The 17,855-nt window shown below is 43.2% G+C and overlaps 1 long non-coding RNA gene across 1 annotated transcript; it reads right to left on the bottom strand.

Moving 5' to 3' along the window:
• Window positions 1-1,314: 1,314 nt before the first annotated feature.
• On the bottom strand, window positions 1,315-8,713 carry LOC138437792 (uncharacterized). Its single transcript, XR_011256153.1, has 3 exons — window positions 8,455-8,713; window positions 8,078-8,229; window positions 1,315-3,510 (listed from the first exon to the last, which is right to left on the bottom strand). It is a non-coding gene; the product is annotated as an uncharacterized lncRNA (long non-coding RNA).
• Between the last annotated feature and the right edge of the window lie 9,142 nt (window positions 8,714-17,855).

Raw genomic sequence — 17,855 nt, 5'->3', positions numbered from 1 at the left:
TTCCAACATCACCCCTGCCATGTCTTACCTGGCATTTGATGCTGCGAAAATATGGTACTAAATTCTCTGTAGCTCCTGCTACGCAGTATCATCACATCACCATGCCTTTGCTTATACTTTTCCCTCCACCTGGAATGCCGCTTTCTCTTCTCTCGCTGTAGTGCCTCATTGCATCTCATTTTAGATTTGGCTCAGCTTCCTCGGGGAAGCTTTCCATGACTCATACACAGCCCAACTCGAAGATCACTTAGTTCAGTCTCTACCCCAATACAGGAGGTCTATCTGAGGTCACCGTGTAGAAGGTCATCAAAGGAAGATTCTAAGTCTTCATAGGGTAATGGGCTCTGGACTGTTCTCTTGCATGCTCAATCGCTCAGTCGTGTCGGACTCTGCAACCCCATGGACCATAGCCTGGCAGGCTTCTCTGTTCGTGGAATTTTTCAGGCCAGAATACTGGAGTGGGTTGCCATTTCCTTCTCTAAGGGATCTTCTCCATCCAGGGTTCCAACCTGTGTCTCTTGCGTCTCCTGCATTGCAGGCGGATTCTTTACGACTGCACCACTGGACTATGATCACGTAAACCAGTCAAAACCCCTTCTTATGTTTTATGAGGGAGTCCATCAGTTCCTGTTTCCCCAGGTTTTCTAGTACTCACCTGCAACTTCAAGATGGAGAGTTACAAGTTGGGAGCCTAACTGAGAAATTCTCTTGGCAGGTCCCTATAGATGGGATGTCTAGCACTGAACTTTCAAATCCTGTCGGGGAGAGGGGGTGGTGGTGAAAATGATGACAGGGAAGGACAGAGCTTGCCAATAAGCCACTGTGTCACTTGCCTCTGCCTGTAATTTCTGAATTTTCTGGCTTTTCACTTATAAACCCTCCACTTGTGATTCACAGAGGTTTTAACAGAACTGAGTGCTGAAGGACTTCAAGAAGGGGAAGGCGTGGGGAGAGAGAGGATGGGCCTCCGGTAAACCACACAAGGGTTAGAAGCCAGCTGCCATGGCTACAGCTACTAAGATTCCAAAGGTTTCCTTAATAATCTTGGTAACTCTCTTTTTTCTAAGAATGAAATGATACATCTTTAAATATTACATAGATGGGAGATACTTGGCTTGGAGGAAAAGATAGCAAAGGTTAATTCTAGGACTCCGCATTTACTTGGGGCTATATGCGGAGAGGCAGGATGGACATGAGCTTTCTTTACCCACCTTCTAGCACACGCCTTGGGTTTTCACCTTTCAACAGGCACTGCTTGTTTTTTGTGCGTTTAAAAAAGTTCAGCATAGTGACTGAGTAAACACTGGGACATTGTTAAACAGTCTCGAGCCAAAAGTTTATTTGGGGAAGCACAAGAAGAAATTATAATACATACAAACACATCAGAAAAACAGATATGAATCAATGTTGTTCACACTGCAATACTGGAAATGAAAACAACAATAAAAAATCGTAGTGGTTATTGACTCATTAAATTATCTTATCCACCATTGTTACTGTACACAAACAGAGCATACCATTACATCTTTTATTGGCACTTGAGAACAGATCATCTGGAAATATAAGGATGAAGACACAAAACATTCTCTAACATAAATCATACCAATGTTTTCTTAGGTCAGTCTCCCAGGGCAATAGAAATAAAAACAAAAAAAACCAAACAGGACCTAATCAAACTAACTAGTGCTGGCACAGCAAAGGAAACCATAAACAAAACAAAAAGACAACCTATGGGGTGGGAGAAAATATTTGTATTAATAAACGATGCAACCAACAAGGGCTTAACTTACAAAATATACAAGCAGCTCACACAACACCAAAAAAAACCAAACAGCCCAATTGACAAATGGGTAGAAGACTTCAACAGACATTTCTCTAAAGAAAATAGACAGATGGTCAAAAAGCATGTGAAAGATGCTCAACTTTGCTAATTATTAGAGAAATGCAAATCAAAACTACAGTGAGGCACCACTTCACATGAGTCAGAATGACCATCCTTAAGAAGTCTACAAATAACAAGTGCTGGAGAGGGTACAGAGAAAAGGGAACCCTCCTACACTGTTGGTGGGAATGTAAACTGGTATAGCCACTGTGGAGAACAGGGTGGAGGTTCCTCAAAAAATTAAAAATAGAGTTGCCATATGATCCAGCAATCCCATTCCTGGGCATGCACCCAGACAAAACTATAATTCAAAAAGATACATTCGAAAATGTACCCCTATGTTCATCACAGCACTGTTTACCATGGCCAAGACATGGAAGCAACCTAAATGTCCATTGACAGATGAGTGGATAAAGAAGATGTGGTGCATATACAATGAAATCTCACTCACCCATCAAAAAGAATGAAACAATGCCATTTGCAGCAATACGGATGGCCCTAGCACTTATCATACTAAGGGAAGTATGCCAAAAAAAGAAAGACAAATACCCCATCAGTTCAGTTCAGTTTAGTTGCTCAGTAGTGTCCGACTCTTTGTGACCCCATGAATTGCAGCACGCCAGGCCTCTCTGTCCGTCACCAACTCCCGGAGTTCACTCAAACTCACATCCATTGAGTCAGTGTTGCCATCCAGCCATCTCATCCTCTGTCGTCCCCTTCTCCTCCTGCCCCCAATCCCTCCCAGCATCAGTCTTTTCCAGTGAGTCAACTCTCTGCGCATGAGGTGGCCAAAGTACTGGAGTTTCAGCTTTAGCATCATTCCTTCCAAAGAACACCCAGGACTGATCTCCTTTAGAATGGACTGGTTGGATCTCCTTGCAGTCCAAGGGACTCTCAAGAGTCTTCTCCAACACCACAGTTCAAAAGCATCAATTCTTCAGCTGTCAGCCTTCTTCACAGTCCAACTCTCACATCCATACATGACCACTGGAAAAACCATAGCCTTGACTAGATGGACCTTTGTTGGCAAAGTAATGTCTCTGCTTTTGAACATGCTATCTAGGTTGATCATAACTTTCCTTCCAAGGAGTAAGCATCTCTTAATTTCATGGCTGCAGTCACCATCTGCAGTGATTTTGGAGCCCCCCAAAATTAAGTCTGACATTGTTTCCACCGTTTCCCCATCTGTTTGCCATGAAGTGATGGGACCAGATGCCATGATCTTCGTTTTCTGAATGTTGAGCTTTAAGCCAACTTTTTCATTCTCCTCTTTCCCTTTCATCAAGAGGCTTTTTAGTTCCTCTTCACTTTCTGCCATAAAGGTGGTGTCATCTGCATATCTGAGGTTATTGATATTTCTCCTGGCAAACTTGATTCCAGCTTGTGTTTCTTCTAGCCCAGCGTTTCTCATGATATACTCTGCATATAAGTTAAATAAGCAGGGTGACAATATACAGCCTTGCTGTACTCATTTTCCTATTTGGAACCAGTCTGTTGTTCCATGTCCAGTTCCAACTGTTACTTCCTGACCTGCATACAGGTTTCTCAAGAGGCAGGTCCGGTGGTCTGGTATTCCCATCTCTTAGAAGTTTCCACAAATACCCCATGGTACCACTTAAACGTGAAGTCTAAAACACAATACAAATCAACATATTGTGAAACAAAAACAGACTCACAGATATAGAGAATAGACTTGTGGTCACCGAGGAGGAAAGGAGGAGGGGAGGGAAGGATTGGGAGCTTGGGATTTAGCAGAGGCAAACTACTACATACAGGATGAAAAACGACATGGCCCTACTATATAACACAGGGAACTGTATTCAATGTCCTGTGACAAATCACAATGGAAAAGAACATGAAAAAGAAGATATAGTACAGAAAAAATTAACACAATATTGTAAAACTGTACTTCAACAAAAAAATTTTTTTAAAAGGATGAGAATAGAGTAATGAAAGGAAGTTAGTACTGTTCATTTTTAAATTCTTCGATTTTATTTTTTAGAAGACTTTGTTTTTCTAGAGCAACTTTAGGTGTATAACTTGAAGGGAGATACAGACTTCCCATTTATTACCACGCCACACATGCATAGCCTCCCCCATTATCCTCATTGCTCATTGTAATGGTTCTTTCTCTTTTTTTTAACCAGGAATGAACCTACCTTGACGCACCATAATCACTCAACATCCATACTTTACCTTAGGGTTCCCTCTTGGTGGTGCACAGCATACGAGTTTGGACAAATATATAATGACATACAGCCATAATAATAATATCATATAGAATACTTTTACTGCCTTAAAGCCACTAGATTTTTAAAAAATGCATTCTAAACCACATCAATGAACAGTACAGTGCTGAAATAGGCAGGTCAATGGAAAAAGGTAGACAGTCCAGATATGAACCCATGTGCAAATGAAATAACTTTTATGATAAAGGGAGCATTCCAAATGAGTAGGGAAGATATTCAATAATCACCATTGGGATAAGTGGTCAGTCTTTTAGAAAAATAATAAAAGCAGAGCTCCATTTTTCTCTGTACATCAAAAATAAATCCAAGGTGGAGAAAAGGTTTAAATATAAAAGTGAAATTGCAAAAAGTACTAGAATAAAACAATGAATTTTTGTATAATCTTGTCATGGAGAAAGCTTTTCCTAACTATGACATAAAATCTAGAAGTCATAAAGAAACGATTAATAAATGTGACTACTGAAAAATGGAATTAAAAATACAACCTACAAAGTCAAAGGCAACAATCTGGGCAAAAAAATGATTAGCATATATGATATCAGCAATAATTTCTTGAATATACATATAGAGTTTTTAGAAATCTGAAGAAAAAGACCAACCACCTATAAAAGAATATGAACTGGAAGTTCAGAAAACAAAATATGAAAGCCCCACCACATACACAAAGAATACCCAATCTCATTGCTAATTCAGTAAGTGCAAATTAAGGCATCACCAAGATACCAATTTTTAGTATATTGAGTTGGCAAAACTTTAAAAGTGTGATAACAAACCATGTTGTGTGGTGAGGAAACATACACGAAATGGAAATTTCTGGTGGAAATAAATGGTTTGTAACTCTTTCTGAGGAAACCTTGTCAGTAACCTGCCAAAATTCAAGGGTTTATATACTTAATCTAGAGGTTCTTCTTCTAAGAATCTGTCCCACAGACAACAGTCACACGAGAACAGAAAGAGGTATAATCAAAGTTGTGTATTTTTTAATTGCTTAGTTAGTAAAAATAAAGAGTAAAACAAAAAGTAGATTCTGAAAGAAAGGAAAGAAAACCAAGACTGAAGGAAGGAGAAAGTTCCACATAACAATGACAACGGAATCGTGCCCAGTACAGGTTGTTAACTGAAAAATGTGCAAACAGTGTAATTTAGTACCATCTATGTAAAAATGAGAGGGAGGTATTTTTACTCCTTGTAGTGTGTTCAACATTTCTGGAAGGCTGGACGGTGGTTAACTCTAGAAAGTGTGTCTGGAAATTTTACTTTTTACCTTACAATCTTCTTTGCTGTTGGGATATTTTAACCATGGGCAAATACTAATTTTGAAATAAAAAGCTCCTTTTTTTTTTTTAACTTTTACAAATGAAAAAGAGAAATTCCATCTGTTTAGGAAAGTTTCTGCGGACAACACAGAGTTTTAGTTTTTCACCTCTCTTAAATAATATATTTTCAACTCTGCTGAATAAATGAAAGGTTCTAAATTCAGTTTCTCTGTCTAACATTCTCTCTATCTGCCCATCCATTTCTTCCTGGCGATATACATCTGGTGTAATACATATATTACAAGTATGACATAGTATAATAAAATATTATAAAATAGGAACTTTCCTGGTGGTCCAGTAGCTAAGACACTGAATTTCCAATGCAGGGGACCCAAATTTGATCTAACTGGGAAGGGAACTAGATCCTACATGCCACAACTAAGAGTTTGCAAGCCGCAACTAAATATCCCTCATGCCACAACAAAGATCAAAGATCTTGTGTGCAGCAAGTAAAACCTGGTGCAGCCAAATAAATCAATATTAAAAAAAAAAAAAAGTGCGGGGGTGGCTCAGTGGTAAAGAATCTGCCTGCCAACGCAGGAGACATGAGTTAGATTCCTGATCTGGGAAGATCCCACAGGCTGCGGCGCAACGAAGCCCACGAACCACAACTACTGAGCCTGTGCTCTAGAGCCCGGGAACTGCAGCCACCGCAGCCCACGGGCCTGGAGCCCGTGCTCCACCAGAGAAGCCGCTGGAATGAAGAGCCGTGCACTACGACGAAAAATAGTCCCCACTCACTACAACTAGGGAGAAGCCTGCACAGCAACAAAGACTCAGCACAGCCAAAGTTAATTAAATTACTTTTTAAAAATATAACAAGGAGCTGCCAGCTGCATGTGAAACAGTCAGTTCCCCCCATATTTGTCACTCTCCTGCTTCAACTCTAAGCGGCTCCTGTGCTAAATTGCTTTAGTCTCTGTGACCCCATGGACTGTAGCCCGCCAGGCTCCTCTGTCCGTGGGATTCTCCAGGTGAGAGTACTGGAGTGGGTTGCCATGCCCTCCCCCAGGGGATCTTCCCCACCAGTCTCTCCTATGTCTCTGGCATTGGCAGGCAGCTTCTTTACCACTAGCACTTCCCTGGTGGCTCAGACGGTAAAGCGTCTGCCTGCAATGTGGGAGGCCCGGGTTCAATCCCTGGGTCAGGAAAGTCTCCTGGAGAAGGCAATGGCACCCCACTCCTGTACTCTTGCCTGGAATATCCCATGGACGGAGGAGCCTGGTGGACTACAGTCCATGGGGTCACAAAGAGCTGGACGCGACTGAGCGACTTCACTTTCTTTACCACTAGCGCCACCTGGGAAGCCCAGAGGCTCCCAAGCACCTTCAAATTAAGTCCCTGCTCCCAAGCTAGACATTCAATGTGCTTCATCATCTAGCTCCTGTATACATTTGGCCCGAGCTCTTGACACTGCTCTTCCCAGCTCCTGAGAAGCCTGAATTATACTCACACCAAATTATGTGTGGGTTCCCCATCGTAATTCCACACCACAATGCCTTTGAAAATGTATCTTTTCTTGCTTTATACTCATCCTTCGAGACTTGGCTCAGAAATGAGCTCTTCAGGAAAGACACGCCCTAGATCCCCTCTACATTTTATGTGTACCTTTATTATCACACTTAACACACTATCCTGCACATACATAGAGAATCCCCCATCAGCATGTAAGCCTCGTGAATCTTGGTGTGTCTAGCATACAGCACAAGGCCTGATGAGGAGTTGCTTGATGTGTTTTTAAATGAATGGATGGATTTATAAAACATGGATGGTCCAGTGGTTAAGACTTTAACCTTCCAATGCAGGGGATACGGGTGTGACCCCTGGTCAGGGAGCTAAGATTCCACATGCCAAAAGAAACGCTGAAATATAAAACAGAAGCAGTATTTTAACAAATTCAGTAAAGACTTTAAAAAGTAAAATGCCTTAAAAAAATAAATCAGTTATCCTCTGGCTACATTCTGCATCTCTCTTGGGTTCCAGCTCCTCCCTATCTCAGTTCCAGTGCAACAGGCCTCCCCAAGGCATTATAGTGCGGTTCCCATAACAATGACTAGAGTGTCAACCATGCTGCCAGTGCATCTTATGTAGGGAAAGGGTCACTTAAAAATGCACCAAGTCAACCTGTATGTATCATTTCCCTAGAGAAGGAAATGTCAACCCACTCCAGTATTTTTGCCTGGAAAATCCCACGGACAGAGGAACCTGGTAGGCTGTAGTTCGTGGGGTCACAGAGTTGGATACCACCAAGCACATGTATCATTTAAATCTTGACAGTGTACCTGTAGGCAGATGCCTGAATTTTTCTTCCTTCCCATAGTTAGCCTCTCTCCAAACAAGCTCAGATAGCAACCTGCTTTGTTTGGCAAATTGATGAATGGGGACATGATTCAATACGCCCGGTTGTATGACATAGCCAGTAGCATTGCCATTTTGTTTATGAGGTGTTGGATAAAAATACTCAGGAATTTACTTCCAGTGGAGGGACCACCTGTTAGCTGGAAACATTCAAGAGGGAAATCTGGGCAGGTAGCTCTCTTGAGAAGTTCCATCACCAGCCTCATCCCCCCTCCCTACTCCCAACCCTGCCCCCAACAAACTGCCTCTTCAAACCTTGGCAACGTGGGTACCTTAGCCCTTTGATTGCCTGAGCTGTTCTGCCAGCACCTGGAGAGATGCCCAGTTAGCTCTTCCCCAACCTGAAGGAGGGCAGAGCTGGACTGGATGTCAAGCGTTGCTTCAGTGGCCAGGAGAGAAGTGGATCTTGATGTAGGGGTAGAAACTAGGGAGAAAAGAAGTGTGAGAGAAGGATGGGAGGTGGGGAGGAAACACAACTGTTGGGCAGAAAACTCGGCCAGTGCAGCCAGGACCACTCCCACCTTACCTCCAGGCCTCTGTGGTGGATATGCGGGAGGGCTGGGAGGCGAGGGGTTACTTCGAAGGAGGTGTGACCCTGTCTGGAAGCTGTGACAGGGCAGGAACGGAGCCGCCTGTATTTGAGTCTTACCTGCAGCAGCCAGAACAGAGCTGATCAACAGACACCTTCCAAGCTGAGCGGGAAAGGAGGCAACCGGAGGGCAACACAGCAGAAGGTCTGGAGTTTTCCAAGACAAAACAAACCGGAGACAATCCTTCAGGTGTAGGGAAAGGATAACTCCTTCTCAGGACTCGCTGTCTGAAAGCATGAAACAGCAAGAACAGAACACCAGGCAGGAACCATGTGAAAAAGGGGAAAGGGTGAGGCACAGAGGAGAGGGTCAGAGTCCACGCTGAGGCCAGAGGTGCCAGACATTGTGGCAAAGGACGGACATGCCGTGCACAACCCCTGACGGCGTGTGCGTCTGCCTGGGTGAGGCCATCTTGCTGGCCTCGCTGGCAGGCTGGTCTGAGGAAGGCAGCGTCACTTAGGACAAAAATTACTTTTTCTTCTCCTGTAGAGAAACATCTAAAGGAGAGAGCTGAAATGTACAGTAAATCTATAAAATCTGAAACGACCTGTATGGACTACTGGTGACAAGTGGAAGGAGGGGGCTGCTGTTCAGGCCTTGACTCTCGTCACTGTGAGAACATCAGGAGGGTCAGGAGAGGGGCAGCACCAAATTTTAAGACTCTTGCATGCCTACATTGCACTCGATCTTCATTTTGTGTTTGTGGTTTTTGTTTGTTTGTTTGTTTTGGCTGTGCCATGTGGCATGCTGGACCTTGGTTCCCTGAACAGGGATCAAACCTGTGACCCTTGCATTGGGAGCGAGGAGTCTTAACCACTGGACCGCCGGGGAAGTTCCTATACCACACTCTAAAATGAGTCCTGTAACAAAATTAGCCAGTCATGCAACCAATGGTATGACTCAAGCCCAGAAACAGTGAAGGCAGAATCACCATGGTTTTTTGTTGTTTTTTTTTTTTTTTTTTTTACAAAATAAGGATCAAAGGATGTCCTTTGAAATTTGAGACATACTTACAGTACATATTTTAAAAGAATTATTTCACACAGCAAGCAGAACGATAGGCTTTAATGACTCAGACATATTTATGAATGACCGAGATAGAAATGGCTACTCAGCAGAATGATGCTAATTTTTAAGGACAGTCATTCTATTCTACCAAAAGACTGCAGCTGGGTGACAGGAACACCATTAGCACGTCAGTCAGCTTCCATGTGGCAATCCTTTAATTCCTCTGAGACAAATTTCATGAAAATAGTTTTGGAAACCAAGTGGTATTACTACTACTACTATTTTATATGTATATTTAAAATATTCTATTTTAATTTTCTTGGTTATATTTATTTTTATTTAATTATTTGGCTGCACTGGGTCTTTGTTGTGACATGTGAACTCTTTATTTGCAGCATGTGGGATCTAGTTCCCTGACCAGGGATTGGAATCTGTGCCCCTTGCACTGGGAGCTTGGAGTCTTAGCCACTGGACCACCAGGGAAGTCCCCTAATATTCTCACAAAATAAGGTGCCATCCCATTCAAGTAACACTGCATTGACCAGAGAAAATTGACATTAACCATATTCAGGCTAAAATGTTTTTGGAAACAACCTTATGCACAAGTGAAAAGGTTTAAAGGTAAATCCTGGAATGGAAGACTTCTTGTGTAGATAAGGAAGGCTTTAAAGGAATTGAAAATATGCTGTAAAAAATTCTTAAACATGTAAACGAGTCAAAAGTAAATGAAGATGCATGATGCTAAGTTGCTTCAGTCCTGTCTGACTCTTTGGGACCCCACGGACTGTAGCCCACCAGACTCCTCTGTCCATGGGATTCTCCAGGCAAGAACACTGGAGTGGGTTGCCATGCCCTCCTCCAAGGGATCTTCCTGACCCAGGGATCAAACCTGCATCTCTTGTGTCTCCTGCATTGGCAGGCGGGTTCTTTACCACTAGTGCCACCTGGGAAGCCCAAAGGAAGATATGTGATACCAAATAGAAAAATTACAATATCTGTAATGTTAGGAGAAATGATAGAAAGAGTCAAAGGTATTTACTTCCAGCAGTAGATAATACTGAGAGACAGGAAATATTAATACTTAAATCCTCATAAATAGTTTGTGGCTTTTAAAAACATCTGGAGGGCCATAAGTAAGTCTGGAGGCTTCCCTTGTGGTCCAGCGTGCAATACAAGGGACACTGGGTTGATCACTTGTCGGGGACGATCCCACGTGCTGCGGGGCAACAGAGCTCGTGTGCCACAGCTACTGAGCCCACGCTATAGAGCCTGTGCTCTATGAGAGCAGCCAGCAAAATGAGCAGCTCACACACTACAGAAGAACCCCTGCTCGCTAGAGAAAGCCCGCACACAGCAAGGAAGAGCCAGCACAGCCAAAAAGAAACAAATTATTTTGAAATTCTATTTTTTTTAAAGTAAGTCTGATAGGGCCACAGGGGTAAATTTGATTGCTTTTTTTTTTCCCCTTCTCTTAGAAATGGAGAAAACTGAAGCAAAATTTGGAGACGTCACTTTGTAAAATAAGAGATGGGTCCCCTGCTGTCCTTCTGAAGTCACAGGTACCACAACCAAGCTTCCTTCTGGATTAGCCAGGATTCCAATCTTTTGTTCCTTAAAAATGCAAGACCTGGAAGAGGAGCCCTGTCAGATTTCCATTCAGCAAACAACTCAGGGTTTACTAAAACTTACACTGGAAACAACCTCAAAAGCGAACTTTGATGGAGGGTGTTTTTTTTAAAAAAAAAGTTTCTAAGCAAAAATGCAGGCTGAGTTTTTTTGTTTTGTTTTTTACTTACTCTATCACAAGTGCCATGGTAAGTTTAAACATCTTCAGGTTTGAATCAGTAGAATAAAATGTGCTTGTCTTATGTGTGTCTGTTGGGTAAATCCTCAGGAGATTTGTGAAAGAAGGTACCTGGTCATTAACTGTTGGCTCTTCATCTGTCTCTGTCCTAACCTCCACAGGCATCCAGGGTCTATTTGGCTGCTCTTTCAAAGCTCAAAGCCATAGCACAGCAATCAGATCTACCCAGATCTCTCCCTTTCTTACAACGCCTATTCTTCAAAACTGTATACATATTCCTCTTTTCTCCCAAACCTAAACCTAATCGTTAGGTAGCAAGTATGAGACAAAAAAAAAAAAAAAAGCAGCAGCAGCACATTCATACTAAAGTGTCAATGACTAATAGTGATGCTTAGCAAGTCATCTCTTAGAAGGGGTAGCTTAAAGAGCTGCTTATTGGCCAAATAAGTATATTTTCCATTTTTTTCTGCACACATGGGCACACTTTATTCTTTCCTGCCTGAGAGTTTTATAAAACTTAGTTATTTTGAGTAGAAACGGTAGCTGGGACGATACTGAGAAAAGTTGTTGAGTTGGAGGTGACAGTTTCAGTACGTTGGTGAAGGGGAAGAGGTAAGGGAAAGTTTGAGCAGGGAAGGTTTTGGTTCCTTGAGCTTCATTTTCTCTTCCTTATTTTTATGCTGATCAGAGCTTTTTTTCTTTCCTCATCAAGAGACTTTTTAGTCCTTCTTGGCCTTATTTCTTCTGCTCCTGCTAACAAGCTAGAAGCTGAATTATGTACTCATTCTGAAAACGTTCCTTTAGGCTCTTTCTTCTGGACTTTCTAGCCAGTGAAGAGAGTAAGTAGGTACTGTGCTGTATGCAAATGTAGGCATATTTGTCCGTGTGGGCAAAAGGGAGGGGGGCATTTCGCAAAATGCCTTTAGAACAAAACCAAACTTTTGAGATGGAATATTTTATAGCTTCATGACAATAAAGTCAAACTTTTCAGAAACAAAAAGCACAGAGGAATACTTATCTATAAAATACATTGGGGAAAAAGAAAACCACACACCAAACAAAACAGAGGACTAATACTTCAACAGTGAGTTCACCTCAAGCATTTCATGAATTTCACATGAACCACCCACTTTTTCTCTGTACCTCTGAAGAGTACCATATCAGCGGCAATAACACTCTGTTGTTCTAGTGCCAGATTTACATATCAACGTAGCCATGGCATTCCTGAGGGCAGAATATCGTACTGTTACCCTTGTTTGTGGTTTCTAAATAAGATTAATTTTTGTTCCTTTACCCTCCTCATTTAATCTCATGCCACCCCCTGCCTCTCTTCAATCAGTGGTTTGTTTTTTTTTTCTTTGAATAGTTTTCCTCCTTTTCTTTCTGGGTCTCTGTATCATATTTGAGACTATCCACAAATTCACCATATAACTCTGCTGAGTTTTGAAAATCTTGATCACTCAGCCACAGACAAACAACTCTTTGAAAAGACAGGCCAGGGACAGAGAAGTAATGACGGGTCACTTCTAGGGTGACTCCAGGATACCTACTTCCCCAAATGTATGGTGTGTGTTAAGGTGGGTCAGAGGTTACCATGGTAGATTTCACAGCCACCTTTGCTCCTTTCTGGGCAGGTTTTGGTGTTCATTATTACTATTTCTAGATTGGAAATGGGTCTAGCACCAATTTGCATGTCAGAATTGAATCAATCAATTTTTATTACCATTGACTGTTAGGAAAGGGCTGGAGAATTTTTAAATTCTTAGACTCATGTGTCAAGCTTAATGGAAAGCCAGTTGGAGGCCAACAAGCTATTTTAATGAGCTTCCTTTCTCTCTGACGTTCCCCATGGGCTATGTGCCAAGCAGGCCCACGTGGCCCAGGGAGTAACAAGATCATCTTGACTCTGTTTGGACACCTGTGCTCTTTTAGCCAAGCAGTAATGGGAACAGGAGAAAGAGAGAGATGAGGGCATGGAAGGCATGCAGATCGAGTGGGAGTGGGTGTGTGCCATGGTGCTTAGGAATTCACTACAAGGAACTCCCCAGAAGCAACAGAGAAGATACGCCACAGGCCATCAGTGCCTCTATGTGGATTGTCTGATAGGCCTCCCTGATGGCTCAGATAGTAAAGAATCCGCTTGCAATGCAGGAGACCTAGGTTTGATCCCTGGGTTGGGAAGATCCCCTGGAGAACCCACTCCAGTATTCTGGCCTGGAAAATTCCATGGAGTCGCAAAGAGTCGGACATGACTGAGTGACTTTCACTTTCACTTTTCTGAGAGTACATGAAAAAACGATGCAGTGTATGTGTGCTGGGGAGGGAGGGATGGGGAGGGCAGGGAGGAGAAAATTATATGCATGTTTTAAAGGAACTGCATGCTAAACAGGTTCCCTTTGAGAAGGCAATATAGGACAAAAAGATTGCAAAGCATGGATACAAAATATGCCCAGGACCCTGAGATTAGAGCCTTCATCTAAGCTTCCTCCCACTCCTTAAAAAAATAAAAAGTGTTCGCTTCACTTTTCCTTTCCTCTGAATCAGCCTGATGCTTGGCTTTCCCCACCCACTCTGAACAACTTAACACAGAGACATTAAACTTGGTCTGTACCGTTCAGTGATTGTTCCTAGTCTCCTGTGTGTGTGTGACTTTCTCCTTGCCGGATTATAGACTCCTTGAGGATTAAAATGAACAGAAGCAAATAATTTCTTTTGTCCTTCCTCACCTCTTTGTTACAAATTCTGGGTATTTCTCAGCAAATGATTAACATTTTAACACAGCACTCCTTCATAACATTTTATTCCCTTTGTTGTTCAGTCGCTCAGTCATGTCCAACTCTTTGCGACCCCATGGACTGCAGCATGCCAGACTTCCCTGTCCCTTACCATCTCCCAGAGTTTGCCCATGTTCATGTCCACTGAATCAGTGATGCCATCCAACCATCTCATCCTCTGTCGCCCTCTTCTGCCTTCAGTCTTTCCTAGCATCAGGGTCTCTTCCAAATGAGTTGGCTGCTCACATTAGGTGGCCAAAGTATTATTCTCTTTACCAAGTCTTATCTTATGATACAATTCAGAGTTTTTTTAAAGATTTTTTTTGATGTGGACCTTTTTTTTCACCTTTATTTTTTTAATTTATTTATTTTAAACTGAAGGATAATTACAGTATTGTGTTGGTTTCTGCCATACATTAATACAGATCAGCCATAGGTACACACGTCCGCTCTCTCTTGAGCCTCCTCCCACCTCCAACCCTATTCCACATTTCTAGGTTGTTACAGAGCCCCAGTTTGAGTTCCCTGCGTGCTAAGTCGCCTCAGTTGTGTTCGACTCTTTGCGACCCCATGAACTGTAGTCCACCAGGCTACAGACTCTGTCCACGGAATTCTCCAGCCAAGAATACTGGAGTGGGCTGCCATTTCCTTCTCCATGAGTTCCCTGAGTCATACAGCAAATTCCCGATGTGGACCACTGTTACTGAATTTATTACAATATTGCTCCTGTTTCAAGTTCTGGTGTTTTGGGCCTCAAGGCATGTGGGATCCTAGCTTCTCAAAGGACTGAACCACATCCCCTGCATTGGAAGGTGCAGTCTTAACCACTGTAGTGCCAGGGAAATCTCCTGAGATTTGTTTTTATAAATTAAGTTTTTAGTAAATAATTTAACATATTTCCATACTTTCTAAAGTGTGTTTACAGATTTTTAAAATTTAAAGTCCTATTCTAACTGTGTAATATTTCAAACATACAGAAATATGAAGGAAACAATACACCATACCTCCACCAAGAGATTTCATATATTTGTTCCATCTCTTTAAAAGCTGTATCTGGGGACTTCCCTGGTGGTCCAATGGCTAGAACTCCACGCTCCCAATGCAGGGAGCCCAGGTTCAATCCCTGGCTGGGGAAATAGATCCCACATACTGCAACTAAGACCTGGCACAGCCAAAAAAAAAAAAAGTTAAATATTCAACTAACCACCCCAAGACCTTCTCCATCTAGTTCCTCTCTCCCTCCCTAGAGAATCTCCCCCCCTCTTCTGAATCTGGTGTACACACTATTTCCCTGGGAGTGTTCAAATTTCCACTAGCTGGCTCAAAAGGTCTTTAGTCCTCCTTCCTGAGGGGCTGGCGACTGTCAGCAGGGATGCAGGGAGCGTGACAAAGGACTAATCTGGAAGAATGGCAGCTCCACTCCAAAAAGGGGGCTTAGCAGGGCAAGGGGGTAGCTGGGGACGAGGACTGAGGCCTTACTGGGCGCTGAAGAGGAGGCTAGAAGGAGGCACAAAGGGACTCAGACCAAAGGGGTAGTAGGTGAGGGAAGAGGAGAACCTGCAGGAGCACAGTCTTGCACTCCCCGAACTGTCAGAGAGGATGCGGCTGGAGTCTCTACCTCTATGGTCTGCAGGTGACAGACGACCCCTGGCTGGGCAGACCTCACCTCATAAGCCCATGGACTGCAGCACGCCAGGCAACCCCACGTCATGATCTGTTAGGTGACATTTACCTTTGAGGAACTGACCTGCTTTAGTTCCTCTGAAGTATGACATAGATTTGATGGAGATGATTCTGCTTTTCTATTTTTATTCTTCCTCAATTTGAAGTTGTCGGAGAAAATAGAAGACACTTTCTCACAGACTTAGAGAAAGAGCTTATGGTTGCGGTGGGTGGGGGCGGGGGGGGATAGCTAGGGAGCTGGGGGTGGACATGTACACACTGCTTTATTTAAAGTGGATGACAACAAAGACCTGCTGTACAACACAGGGAATTCTGCTCAGTGTTACGTGGCAGCCTGGATGGGAGGGGAGTGTGGAAGAGAATGGATACACGTATATGTACGGCTGCGTCCCTTTGCTGTGCATCTGAAACTAGTTCACATCACTGTTAATCAGCTATACTCCAATACAAAAGAAAAAGTTAAAAAAAAAAAAAAGACACCCAGTTGAGTCTGACTTTCAGATAAGCAAAGAATACTTTTTTAAAGTAAAAGTGTGTCTCAAATATTGCATGGTCATACTTATACTAAACAGGTATTTATCTGAAATTCAGATGTGAGTGTCTTGTATATTTATTGCTAAATTTGGTAACTCTACCTCAATTTGACTACAGGAAAGACTTGGCAAAGCACTTAGTAGGAGTCTGAAGAGAGAGTCAAAGGACTCTTCAGGACATTAATGAAGGCACCATTTTGGTCAAGTTCTCAATGGCCTAACACCCTTCAAAACAAGCCCACTGACTTTACTAAAAGTGGACAATGCCAAAACATTCCTCCTTATTTATTATTGAGATGAAATTCTCATACCATGATATTCACTTAAAGTATACAATTCAATAGTTTTTAGTATGGTCAGAGTTGTGCTGCTGTTGCTGCTGCTAAGTCGCTTCAGTCATGTCAGATTCTGTGTGACCCCATAGACGGCAGCCCACCAGGCTCCCCTGTCCCTGGGATTCTCCAGGCAAGAACACTGGAGTGGGTTGCCATTTCCTTCTCCAATGCATGAAAGTGTAAAGTGAAAGTGAAGTCGCTCAGTCGTGTCAGACTCTTCGCGACCCCACGGACTGCAGCCTACCAGGCTCCTCCATCCATGGGAGTTTCCAGGCAAGAGTATTGGAGTGGGGTGCCATTGCCTTCTCCAAGTTGTGCAGCTATCACTAACTCAATTTTAGAACAGTTTCACCACCTCAAAAGAAACCCAATACCCATCAATACGCCCCATTCCTGGCCTCCACACCCCACTTCCACTATATTCCCCAACCGTAGCCCCTGCCAACCACTCACCAACTTTTTGTTTTTTTAAAGGTACCCATTCTGAACAGTTCATTTAAATGGAATCCACCATATGCGATCTTTTGTGTCTTCTTTTACTCTTAAGTGTATTTTCAAGGCTCATCCACATTGCAGCAGGTATCAGAACCTCATTCATCATGAGTAATATTCCTTTTTATATAAATACCAGGATGGGTCTATCAGTTCATCCACCGTTGAACATTTGGGTTGTTTCCATTCGTTGACTACTATGAATAACGCTTCTAGGACTGAACATTACTGCGCAAGTTTTTGTGGGGACAATCAGTGTAATTTCTGGTGGAATTTTTGGCCGTACGGTTAGCGCCTCCCTGGTGGCTCAGAGGTTAAAGGGTCTGCTTCCAACGCGGGAGACCCGGGTTTAATCCCTGGGTTGGGAAGATCCCCTGGAGAAGGAAATGGCAACCCACCCCAGTTTTCTTGCCTGGAGAAGCCCATGGACTGAGGAGCCTGGAGGGCTGCAGTCCACGGGGTCACAAAGAGTCGGACACGACTGAGTGACTTTACTTACTTATGGTCTAACACTGGGAGGAACTGTCAAATGGTTTCTAGAAGCATCTACGATTTCACATTCTTTGTTGTTTTTTGGGGGGGGGTGTTGTTTCTGAATTTTTAAAATAAACAGTCTTCACGGTTTTCTCGGGGTCCGTGAAGAGGGCCTACTCCCAGGGACCGTCCTTCAGGGTTGCCTCTGCCAGGCCCCAACGGTCCCCACCCCGTCCCCAGGCCGCTGGAAACCACCGACCCAAACGTCTCCGAGCGCGCACTGTGGGAAACCTAGCTTCAGCTCCGCCCCCTCGGCGCTCCCCGGCAGAAAAACGGACGCCGCCTGGCTGAGGCTCT

This window comes from Ovis canadensis, chromosome 3 (genome assembly GCF_042477335.2).
Source record: "Ovis canadensis isolate MfBH-ARS-UI-01 breed Bighorn chromosome 3, ARS-UI_OviCan_v2, whole genome shotgun sequence".
Classification (NCBI taxonomy): domain Eukaryota; kingdom Metazoa; phylum Chordata; class Mammalia; order Artiodactyla; family Bovidae; genus Ovis; species Ovis canadensis.
The sequence above is the reverse complement of the archived record's forward strand: the minus strand, read 5'-3'. Positions and strand labels throughout refer to the sequence as shown.